Source organism: Symphalangus syndactylus, chromosome 18, assembly GCF_028878055.3.
Source record: "Symphalangus syndactylus isolate Jambi chromosome 18, NHGRI_mSymSyn1-v2.1_pri, whole genome shotgun sequence".
Lineage (NCBI taxonomy): Eukaryota > Metazoa > Chordata > Mammalia > Primates > Hylobatidae > Symphalangus > Symphalangus syndactylus.
In genome coordinates this window covers 19,207,376-19,220,628 of record NC_072440.2, presented here as the reverse complement: position 1 = coordinate 19,220,628, position 13,253 = coordinate 19,207,376, and the positions used below count along the sequence as shown (strand labels likewise).

The following is a 13,253-nucleotide window of genomic DNA, read 5'->3' as shown; positions in this document are numbered from 1 at the left end:
ATTAACCTTACAGCAAACACATCATATATACAAAGTCAGCACAGATACAGAAAAAAAAAAAGGAAAGAGGGTTCTGTCACAGGTATAAATACACAGAAGATCAGAAAAAGCTTCCAGAGAGGGCCAGGTGTGGTAGCTCACACCTGTAATCCCAGCACTTTGGGAAGCCAAGCGGGGAGGATCCCTTGAGCCCAGGAGTTCAAGACTAACCTGGTCAACAAATATTGAATACCCAATATATGCCAGGTGCTGTCTGGGTATTGAGGATTACAGTAAATAAAACAAAGTTCTTGCCCTCAGGAAGCTGAGACATAACTGCATGAACAAAGTCATAGATGTGAGAAAATGTGAAGTATATTCTAAAAGGGCAATACAGTTTGGCCAATCACATGGTTCAAGTACAAGGAAATTAATATGGCAGTGGAGAAATCACATGGTTCAAGTACAAGGAAATTAATATGGCGGTGGAGTTACACTGGATTGGAAAAAAGAAATATGAGGTTGGGGTGGGGGGAGGTTACAAAGCTACTTCATTAGGCAAAGTATAATGTGTTGATATCCTGAATTGGGGTAGTTAAATACAAAGAAGGGAACGACTATACAATGTACCAGGCACAGAACAGGAACTCAAATCTTAATACTGAATGAAGACAGGATTTATATAAGACAGAGTGTGTTTCTGTTTGATTGTTGGGGATGGAGGAGAGACAGATGTCAAAAATTACTGAAGGTTTTAAGCCAGGGAAGTCATTACAACAGTATTCTGCTAATAGAAATAGGGAAAAGAGGAGGAATTTTATCTGTGGAGATAATAAATTTGATTTTGCATGTTGGGTTGAGGGACCAAAGAACAATAATGGAAATGTCATTTGGGTTTCCATTAGGTACATGAGAAGGAAAACATGGGAATGAAGACAATGAGAAACAACAAAGATTACAAGAATAGGAAGAGAATAACAGAAGAAAAGTAGGAAGAGTTTCAGAAAGAGGAAAGAGGCTGAGTTACAGATATAAGGAAATAATAATATTGCTTTCAAACCTGACTCAGTTGATAATTCATAAATTCCTACTCTCAGATCACCTACTCGGGATCTTGGACCATCCCTCTGATTCCTAAAATTGTCAAATACCGCTGAGTATCTAATTGCATATCAGCACTTTCTACTTACACTATTTTAGAAGAAGCTCAATAATGCTGTAACTTTATTTTATTATTATTATTATATTATTATTATTATTATTATTATTATTTTGGAGACAGAGCCTTGCACTGTCGCCCAGGCTGGAGTGCAGTGGTGTGATCTCGGCTCACTGCAACCTCCGTCTCCCGGGTTCAAGCTTTCTCCTGCCTCAGCCCCCCGAGTAGGTGAGATTACAGGCGCACGCCGCCATACCCGGCTTATTTTTTGTATTTTAATAAGTAGGCACAGGATTTCACCATGTTGCCAGGCTGGTCTCAAACTCCTGAGCTCAGGCAATCCGCCCACCTTGGCCTCCCAAAGTGCTAGGATTACAGGCGTGAGCCACCCCCCCTGGCGAAAGTTCTAACTTTATAATGCTGAGGGGCAATCAGCTCTCCTCAAATTTAAAGACACAAGTAAGCTCATGGGCTTATGTACAGGGACGTGAACTCACCAGCTAGAAGAAACAGAAATTTTTAAAAAGAAAACAGAAAAAAAGTAAAATATGTATTTTATACCATGGCTCAACCCCTTTTCATTGACTACTTCTCTATACCATTCCCAACAAGCCCCTACCATGTGTGTCAGGTATACATGTGAACATCTTCCCTTAACTAAACAACATAAATTGCCTTTCAGTCTTATGGAACTCAAGAAGACCTCCTGGGGTAGGCTGGGTACAGTGGTGCATGCCTGTAATCCCAGCACTTTGGAAGGCCAAGGCGGGAGGACCACTTGAGGTCAGGAGTTCAAGACCAGCCCGGTCAATATAGTGAAACCCCGTCTCTACTAAAAATACAAAAATTAGCTGGGCGCGGTGGTGCACATCTGTACTCTCAGTTATTCGGGGGGCTGAGGTGAGAAGATCACTTGGGCCCAGGAGGTAGAGACTGCAGTGAGCCAAGATTGCACCACTGCATTCCAGCCTAGGCAACAGAGCGAGACTCGATCCCCACTCCAAAAAAAAAAAAGCAAAAAAAAACAAAAGACCTTCTGGGGTAGACCTGACTTTCATTAATTCACTTAACAAATGCATAGTGATGTAGGCACTGGGAGTACAACAGACAGAAAATATCTTCGCTTTCGTGGGCCTACATTATAGTGGGAGAGACATAAAAATGAAAATAAATATACAATAAAAAGTTTTCAGATAACTATATGCATTATGTGCCTGGGGGCCAGGTGGCTAATTTAGATTAAATGACCAAAAGAGGTCTCATTGAGGAGGTGATATCCGAATGAGACTTGTATAGCCAACCCTTATTATAAATGAGGCACTGTATGTCTATGCATTCAATCTTCACAACACTAAGATGTATATTTACCTATATTATCCATAATTTTTTACAGTTGAGGAAACTGAGACACTGAGAGGTTAAATACTTGATCCCGGGCAGTCAAGCTTCAGACCTCATGCCTCTATGACTCTGCTTGAACTTGACAAGAAACAGCCAGCCATGCAGAGGGAACAGCATATGCAAGTTAAAAAGCCATGAGGTAGGAATGAGCTTGGCATCTGGAAGGAACTAAATGGCATGGCCTGAGAGGAATGGACATAAGTATATTATATAAACAACTGGATGCCACTGGGAGGTTTTACACAATGGAGTGATATGATCTGATTTGTCTTTTTTTTTTTTTTTTTTTTGAGACAGAGTGTCACTCTGTCGCCCAAGCTGGAGTGCAGTGGCGTGATCTCAGCTCACTGCAGCCTTCGCCTCTTGGGTTCAAGGAATTCTCTGCCTCAGCCTCCTGAATAGCTGGGATTGCAGGTGCCCGCCACTACACCCAGCTAATTTTTTTGCATTTTTAGTAGAGACGGGGTTTCACCATCCTGGCCAGGTTGGTATTGAACTCCTGACCTCGTGATCCACCCGCCCCAGCCTCCCAAAGTGCTGGGATTACAGGCGTGAGCCACCGCGCCTGGCTGATTTATCTTTTTAAATAATCATTTTGAGGGCAGGGCATGGTGGCTCATGCCTGTAATCCAAGCACTTTGGGAGGCCAAGGCTGGTGGATCACTTGAGGCCAGGAGTTTGAGACCAGCCTGGCCAACATGGTGAAACCCCATCTCTAGTAAAAATACAAACACTTAGCCGAGCATGGTGGCGAGTGCCTGCAATCCCAGCTACTAGGGAGGCTGAAGCAGGAGAATCACTTGAACCTGCGAGGCGGAGGTTGCAGTGAGCCGAGATCACACCACTGCACGCTAGCTTGGGCAACAGAGCAAGACTTCGTCTCAAAAAATAAATATAAATAAATATATAATCATTTTGGCAGGTGTGTAGAGAAAGAATGACAAGGGAGCTGTTCACCTTAGCCTGCCACCTGACTCTGAGTTTGGTATAATTTACTATTCTGCCTGGCCCCCTAATAAAAATGTAATAATGTTGTTTTGACCTGTGTCTTAATATATCACTGAGTTTGGTGATGTGACCTTGAGTAAGTCACTCTGAATAAACATTTGTTATTATTATCTGTCCTATTATCATGAAGGGTCTTATAAGAAGGTACTCTGAAAAGTAGAGAGATTAACTACAAGGTAATATTTTCTTGCAAACATTTAACAGAAATTTGACAATTTGCCTTAAACTCCTCCCCCACTTCCAAAAAGGCTGCTTGAAAATCAAAGCACTATTTTGACAAGATGACTTCATTACATTCCTTGAACTTTATTCATGCCCACAAACACTACAGGTATGCTTTCCTTATGATTCTCAATCCTTTTTCTATGGTGTTCAAATGTGTTCCAATTTTTTTTTTTTTTTTTTTTGAGACGGAGTCTCGCTCTGCCGCCCAGGCTGGAGTGCAGTGGCGCAATCTCGGCTCACTACAAGCTCCACCTCCCGGGTTCACGCCATTCTCCTGCCTCAGCCTCTCCGAGTAGCTGGGACTACAGGCGCCCGCCACCACGCCCGGCTAATTTTTTGTATTTTTTAGTAGAGACGGGGTTTCACCGTGGTCTCGATCTCCTGACCTCGTGATCCGCCCGCCTTGGCCTCCCAAAGTGCTGGGATTACAAGCGTGAGCCACCGTGCCCGGCCTGTGTTCCAATTTTTAAAGGTGGAATTCTATTCGTCTTCTAGAGAGTTCTTCTCTAAGAGACTGAGTGATGGATATTTAGAAGTCCACATGCTATGTATAAGAGACCTGAATAAATTTAAATATGATCATCTGCACATACTTTGTGTATTCACCTACAAAATTATGTAATCTGTTATGAAATAATTTTCAAGTTAGGAATTCTTCAGTCGATTCTACTCTTACATCAAAGCTCCATGCAGCCTAGACAACCTGAAATGTTGCCAGGCCACAGAAAACCTGCCACAGTAAGAAAATCTACCACACAGAAAATCTACAATAATAATTCTGTTCAGGTATGAATAATATAAAAAAGACTATTTTTGAAAATATTAACTTTGGAATGAAAAACTTGTTGAGACAAACCTCACCTAGCATAAAGACAGGCAGTAGTTTGGGGGAAAGGAAGACATTTATAGTATTGTGCTTTGTTTTCACATGACAATGGGGCATTTGAAGAAAAGCCCTATTTTCCAGTGCCAGAAGCCTCATATCTTTAGGTTTCTCAATGACATCCTCTCCGGATAGATCAAGAATATGCTCCTACTTTATAAAACGAACCATGAATATTTTCCTAAATTCTTGAGCAAATATTTTTAAAATACTGGAAATAAAATATCTTGCCATAAAAAAAGAACGTGTCATAATTTTGTAAGAGTATCCAAACACAGCAACACACACTCAGAGGAAAGTGTATATTCAAGGTTGAAGTGTGTCTGTGGGTCAAGAGGTCAAGCCTAAAGCTTCTAAGCACCTACCGGAGCCACAATGAGGAACTCTCAGGACAATGCACACACTGATGACAGCACTGCAGCACCAGTGAAAACACTCAGGCCATCAACAGCATGTTCATGAATTATTTTTCCAATTACACTTTAATTATAAAAACTAGCTTATTAATTAAACTAATCTACTCTGGTAAGATCAGTTACCACACAATGAGGAACTCTCAGGACAATGCACACACTGATGACAGCACTGCAGCACCAGTGAAAACACTCAGGCCATCAACAGCATGTTCATGAATTATTCTTCCAATTACACTTTAATTATAAAAACTAGCTTATTAATTAAACTAATCTACTCTGGTAAGATCAGTTACCACACAAAAGCAATGGCTCTTCAAGTTACCTTCGTGGAATACGGTATAGAGTTTGTGTTAAAAATGCATTTTCACTTACTTGTGGTTATTAAAGACTTTGATCAAGGCAGAACCTCTGGAAATACAACGAACCTTGACAATTTAAATAAAAACAGCTCTTTAGTCATGGCTCATTATTCTTCCTTTCACAGCCTCTTGCTTCAAACAGTATTACTCTTAGCCAATTAATATTCTGTAAAAGGTGCTGAGAATTTTTGATCGAATAAAATGCAACAGATATTGTAATACCATTTTAAGCTCAGCACAATTATATATTTAAAGCTTTAAAACAATGAGAGAAGACATAGTACAAGCAAACACATCCATTTTCCAAACAAAGTAAATAATACAACTAAAGTGTTCTCTACATTACTACAGGAGTTTACACATTACAACTACATCTAAGTGCAATTACTGTAAATTTATAAAGTGCTAAGACACACAGCAGCACTAGTCAGCAGTCAGTGCTGTACATTTTGAAAGCATCTAACGTAGGCAGCAAGCATGAAGTGGATAGCAAAAAAGAAAAGGTAAATGCACACCAGCATGAAAATCTTCAAATACCTTATGGGTAGCCTATTTAAAATAGAAAAGTTCTAAATTAATCAAGAAGAAAGGAAGAATACTAGTGATCCATATTAAAACAGAAGAACCACCTGAATGTAATAACTCAGATGTTACATGTTACATTAAAAAAAATACAATAGGAAGAGAATTATGAGCCTTTTTATATATCAGACTACCAATAAGAAGCAGAAAATAAGGTGGGTGCAATGGTACACACCAGTAGTCCCACCAGGGCCACTGAGGCAGAGGGATAATGTGAGCTCAGGAGTTTGAGGCTGCAGTGAGCTATGATCATGCCACTACTCTCCAGCCTGAGACCCTGTCTCTGAAAAAAGAAGACAGCAGAGAGTAGCCATTGAGCTGAGAACTGCACCATGGCAGAAGACATCAAGACCAAAATCAAGAACTACAGGACTGCCCCTTTTGACAGCCGCTTCCCCAACCAGAACCAGACCAGGAATGGCTGGCAGAAATACCTGGACCTCCACCACTTCAAGAAGGCAACGACTGCTAAAGTGGGTAATGTATGGCCGGGTGCAGTGGCTCACGCCTGTAATCCCAGTACTTTGGGATGCCGAAGCTGGTGGATGACTTAAGGTCAGGAGTTCAAGATCAACCTGGCCAACATGATGAAACCCTGTCTCTACTAAAAATACAAAAATTAGTTGGGCACGATGGCAGCTGCCTGTATTCTCAGCTACTCAGGAGGCTGAAGCACTTGAAACTGAGAGACGGAGTTTGCCATGAGCCGAGATCGCACCACTGCAGTCCAGCCTGGGTGACAGGGCAAGACTCCATCATACATACATACATACATAATACATACATACATACATACATCACGGGGGTGATGTCTCTGTTTGTGAATTGTACCAGTGTGTATACAAGTCTCTCTGCCCTATACCCTGGGCCTCTCAGCCTTGGATGACCATGGGCAGAAGGCACATTTCTTGGGAAGATCTGAACTGGCTCCACCCCACCTTTGTCCTTCTCCCAGGATGGCAAAGAAGAACCTGGGTATATGGTGATCCCTACCCTAGGACCCTGAATCATGTCTTAATAATAAAAATCCACTGGAAAAGTGAGAGAGGCAGGGAAGAAAACAGCAGCAGCAGGGAGTAAAAGAACCTCACTTAGATCACTGTGACAGGCCTGGGAGGTTGTTGCCCAATATCCTCTCTCGCTCCTTCTTCCCAGTAAAAGAATACATAAGTTTTAGCTAAATGCTTATCAGAAGGAAGACTATGTTTTCCAGCCTCCCTTGCAGCTAAATGGGGTCATGTAACTAGTTCAAGCCAAAGGACATGAATAAAAGTATTAGGTGTGATTTCTAGAAAATGTCCTTATAAGAACTGGGGACCAGGCACGGTGGCTCACGCCTGTAATCCCAGCACTTTGGGAGGCCGAGGCGGGTGGATCACAAGGTCAGGAGATCGAGACCATCCTGGCCAACACAGTGAAACCCTGCCTCTACTTAAAAAAATACAAAAAATTAGCCTGGCATGGTGGCAGCCAACTGTAGTCCCAGCTACTCGGGAGGCTGAGGCAGGAGAATGGTGTGAACCCAGGAGGCAGAGCTTGCAGTGAGCTGGGATTGCGCCACTGCACTCCAGCCTGGGCGACAGAGCGAGACTCTGTCTCAAAAAAAAAAAAAAAAAAGAATTGGGTACATTATTCTTTAGGCACTTCTCCCTCCTCCTGGCTGGAAATGTATATGAGATGGTTGGAGTACAAGCACCGCAAACTTAAGACTATGAGGAAGAGGCCACATGTTGAGAATAGCAAAGCAACAAATACAGAAAAAAACTAGTTCTCTGATATTGCACAGCACTAAACCAGTCCTAGGCTATTTCTGGACTTCTTTATACAAGACAAAAAATAGACTTATATCATTTTTAAAGCCAGTGTTATTTTATTTTACTTTTTTTGGTCATAAATAATGGAACATAATCCTAATAAAGAATGCGGAGCCGGGAGTGGTGGCTCAAACCTGTAATCCTAGCATTTTGGGAGGCCTATGTGAGTGGATTGCTTAAGCCCAGGAGTTTGAAACCAGCCTGGGCAACATAGTGAATCCCTGTCTCTACAAAAAAAAAAAAAAATTAGCTGGGCATGGTGGTGTGCCTCTGTAGTCCCAGCTACTCAGGAGGCTGAGGCAGGAGGATCACCTGAGCCCAGGAAGGTCAAGGTTGCAGTAAGCCTTGATTGTGCCACTGCACAGTATGGGTAACAGGAGTGAGACCCTCTCTCAAAAAAAAAATAAAAGAATGAAGTTAGACTGCCTACCTCACGCCATACACAAACATTATCTCAGAATAGATCAACGACCTAAATGTAAGAGATGAAAATGTAAAACTCTTACAAGAAAATACAGGTATAATCTTCATGACCTTTAATTAGGCAATGGCTTCCTAAATAAAACAAAGTACATGGAACCAAAGGAAAAAACTAGATAAACAAGAGGTCCAGGTATTTCTGTCAAAATTTTAAAGTTTTGTGCATCAAAGGATAATATCAAGAGGTGAAAAAGAAAACCCACAGATGGGAAAAGTATTTACAAATCATGTAACTGATAAGTGATTAATATCCAGAATATATAAAGAACTCTTACAATTCAAACACAAAAAGGCAACTAAATTTTAAAATGGGCAATGGATTTGAATATACACTTCTCCAAAGAAAGTATAAAAATAGACAATACAATCCCAGCACTTTGTGAAGCCAAGGTGGGTCGATCACGAGGTCAGGAGATTGAGACCATCCTGGCTAACATGATGAAACCCCATCTCTACTAACAAGACCAAAAAAAAAAGTAGCTGGGCATGGTGGCAGGTACCTGTAGTCCCAGCTACTCAGGAGGCTGAGGCAGAAGAATGGTGTGAACCCGGGAGGCAGAGCTTGCAGTAAGCCAAGATCGCGCCACTGCACTCCAGCCTGGGCAACAGAGCAAGACTCTGTCAAAAAAAAAAAAAAAAGAAGAAGAAGAGGGACAATAAGCACATCAAAAGATGCTCAACATCACTACTCATTAGGAAACAATGAAAAAAAAAAAAAAAAACCACAGTGACATAGCACTTCACACCCAGTAGGATTGGTAAAACCAAAAAGTCAGATTATAACAAGTGTTGGTGAAGATGTGGAGAAACTGGAGTTCACATATTATCTCATTCATATAAAGTCTAGAATTGGGACACATATAGAGAAATAAAGTAGATTAGTAGTTCTTTGGTTTGCGGGGAACAGGGAGATAGCAGGGTAAAAGTTAAATGGTGCAGGTTCTCTTTGAGGTGATAAAAATGTTCTAAAATAAACTGTGGCAATGGTTGTATGTGAATATGCTAAAAACCATCAAATTGTACACTTTGCCAGGTGCAGAGGTGCACATCTATAGTCCCAGGTACTTGAAAGGTTGAGGTCTGAGAATCAAGAGAGCTCAGGAATTCAAGGCTATAGTTTGCTATAATCATGCCTACGAAGAGCCACTGTAATCCAGCCTGGGCAACACAATGAAACCCTATCTCTTTAAAAAAAAAAAAAATACATACACCTGAAATGGATTAACTGTGTAGTCTGTGAATTTTATCTCAATAAAGCTTTTTTTTAAAAAAAGGAAATCAAGTAGTTACACTTCTGTATTACTCTGTTTTCACGATGCTGATAAAGACATACCTGAAACTGGGAAGAAAAGGTTTAACGGACTTACAGTTCCACACTGCTAGGGAGACCTCACAATCACAGCAGAAGGCAAGGAGAAGCAAGTCGCATCTTACATGGATGGCAGCAGGCAAAGAGAGCTTGTGCAGGTAAACTCCCGTTTCTAAAACCATCAGCTCTCATGAGACTCATTCATTATCATGAGAATAGCGCAGGAAAGACCCGCCACCCCTGTAATTCAATCACCTCCCACCGGGTTCCTCCCACGACATGTGGGAATTGTAGGAGTTACAATTCAAGATGAGACTTGGGTGGGGACACAGCCAAACCATAACAACTTGCTATAACATGGATGAGCCCTGAAAGCACTATGCTAACTGAAAGAAGCCAGACACAAAAGACCACATATTGTATTATCCAATTTATATGAAACGTCCAGAATAGGTAAATCCACAGAGATAGAAAGTAGATTAGTAGTTATCTGGTGTTAGGGAGAGAGAGAAAAGGGAGAGGGAAGGAGTATGAAGTTTCTTTTTGGGATGATGGAAATGTTCTGGAATTGGACAGTGGTGGCAGTTGCACAATCTTGTGAAAATGTTGGAAACCACTGAATTGTATTTTTGTTTTTTTGTTTTGCTTTGCTTTTTGAGACTGAGTCTTGCTCTGTCACCCAGGCTGGAGTGCAGTGGTGCAATCTCAGCTCACTGCAACCTCTGCCTCCCAGGTTCAAGCGATTCTCCTGCCTCAGCCTCCCAAGTGGCTGGGACTACAGGTGTGTGCCACCACACCTGGGTAATTTTTGTATTTTTACTAGAGACAGGGTTTTACCGTGTTGGCCAGGCTGGTCTCAAACTCCTGACCTTGAGTGATCTGCCTGCCTTAGCCTCCCAAAGTGATGGGATTACAGGCATGAACCACCGTGCCTGGCTGAATTATGTACTTCTGAAAGGTGAATTTTATAATATGTGATTAATATCTCAATTTTTAAAAATGAAAGCCAGGCATAGAATCCCATGCCTGTAATTCCAGCACTTTGGGAGGCCAAGGCAGGAGAATCATTTGAGCCCAGGAATTCAAGACCAGACTGGGTAACACAGAGAGGCCCTGTGTCTTAAAAAAAAAAAAAAAAAAAAAAAAAGATATTCATTAGAAGATTCAGATTTAATAAATATTTTGGCTGTGATGGCTCATGCCTGTAATCCCAGAACTTTGGGAGGCTGAGGCAGGAGGATCACTTGAAGCCAGGAGTTTGAGACCTATTTAAAAATAATAATATTTTTACTATTGCATCAAGGATATTTTTATTTTTTTTAGAGATGGGAGTCTCACTATGTTGCCCAGGCTGGTCTCGAATTCATGGGCTCAAACGATCCTCCTGCCTTGGCCTCCCAAAATCCTGGGATTACTGGGACAAGCCACTATGCCAGGTCTCTGTACCAAGGACATTTGTAAGTGCAACTATTCTTTTTCTTCTCCTGTGAGTGCATGGTGGTAAAAACAAACAATGACCATGATACAGTCTGATGCCACTCTCTCAACTTGTGCTAAGGTGCCAGCAGTCTTACCCGTCATTGCTTTTGCATCATCAGTGAAAAAAGCAGTAACATTTTAACATTATCATAAAAACACAGTTAGCCCTCTGTATCCATTGGTTCTGCTTCTGTGTATTCAACCAACCACGGATTGAAAATATTTATCGATAAAAGTGAATGGCTGCATCTATACTGAACATTTACAGACTTTTTTTCTTACCATTATTCCCCAAACAATACAGTACAACAACTATAGCATTACACTGTATTAGTTATTATTATTATTATTTTTTTTTTTTTTTTGAGATGGAGTCTTGCTCTGTCACCCAGGCTGGAGTGCAGTGGCGTGATCTCGGCTCACTGCAACCTTCGTCTCCCGGGTTCAAGCTATTCTCGTGCCTCAGCCTCCTGAGTAGCTGGGAGTACAGGCATGCACCACCATGCCAGCTAATTTTCGTACTTTTTGGTAGAGACGGGGTTTCACCATGTTGTCCAGGCTGGTCTCCAACACCTGGCCTCAAGAGATCCACCCGCCTCAGCCTCCCAAAGTGCTGGGATTATAGATGTGAGCCACCATGCCTGGCTTGTATTAGTTATTATAAATAATCTAGAGATGACGTGAAGTATATGGGAGGATGTAAGTTATATGCAAATACTACAGCTTTTTATGTAAGGGACTTCAGCATCCATGGATTTTGGTATCCACAGTGGGGGTACTGGAACCAACCCTCCACGAATACTGACGAACGACTATAGTTGTGAACTTGTGACAACCAAAAGTGAAATCACGGACCACCAGCAGTCCATCTGCAGACTCCACTTTGTGAACTCCTGGACTAGACTATAAACTAGAAACAGGAATCCAATTTATATTTACACATGAGGCAGTACTGTGTGTTAGAAAAGTAGCATGGGCTTAGGTTCAAATTCCAGAACTGCCATTTAGGTGATGAGAGCTTAACTCCTCCATGCCTAAGTTTCCTGTGGTATAAAATGAGGATTGTACCTACTAACAAAGTTACTATATGGATTAAATGAGATGAAGATCTAAAGTAACCTAAGACTATCTGAAATTTAACAGGTGTTCAATAAATGTTAACTCCCTTCCCTGTTTTGTTCTCAACCAGCTCATTCAGCCCCTTGCACATAGAAGATGCTCAAATGCTCAGTAAATATTCGTAGAATTTAATTAGTACCTCACAGAGATCTATATAAGTCAAAGTTCTAAGATAAAATATAAATGCTAGATTTAGATATAAAATATTGAGATATGCTCAGGTATTTCTCAGAAAAATATACTCAGATTAAATTTTAAATTAAAAAATATTTTATAAAATGAGTCAAATATTTAAAAAATTATTTGCTTTCCAGGTGAGTAGCAGTAAAAAGTGAAATGGTATATGTTAAATGACACAATGTTCCACATCTTTGAATCAAAAAGCTTTCACAACCTGTATATCTCCATACCTCAACTATTTGAAATTCAGGTGATATAAACAATCCATGGTGACTTTTCTTCAGCCAATATGGTGATGAACAGCACCATTATTTTAGTCAAAGCATCTGATTTTACAAGCAACACCACCACTTACTATCAGGGTGTATGACCATAGGTTATTAGGTTGGTGCAAAAGTAATTGTGGTTTTTTACTTTCAATAGCAAAACTGCAATTACTTTTTCACCAGCCTAATATTTATCCCGATGAGTATAACAACAACTCTCACGAGTTACCTGTGAGGACTGAGTGACATACTACATGAGAAGCACTAACGATGCTAAGACAGTAAGAGCTCAACAAACACTAAGCATTTTTTTCTAATTTAAATATACTCAACTGATATTTTTGTAGTATTCTTACATAGCATCTTGGCAACATACGTATAGATGTAATTTTTTTTTTTTTTTTTTGAGACGGAGTCTTGTTCTGTCTCCCAGGCTGGAGTATGGTGGCATGATCTCGGCTCATTGCAACCTCCACCCCCTGGGTTCAAGCGATTCTCCTGCCTCAGCCTCCCAAGTAGCTGGGATTACAGGTGCGCGCCACCACACTCAGCTAATTTTTTTATTTTTAGTACAGACGGGTTTTTGCCATGTTA

At 41.0% G+C, this 13,253-nt stretch overlaps 1 protein-coding gene and 1 pseudogene across 4 annotated transcripts in view; one reads left to right on the top strand and one right to left on the bottom strand.

Annotated features, from left to right (window-relative positions):
- The window catches only part of MRTFA (myocardin related transcription factor A), a 232,145-nt gene that overhangs the window by 157,360 nt on the left and 61,532 nt on the right, over nt 1–13,253 (bottom strand). The window lies entirely within an intron of this gene.
- Nucleotides 6,240–6,934, top strand: LOC129467896 (cytochrome c oxidase subunit 6B1-like; annotated as a pseudogene).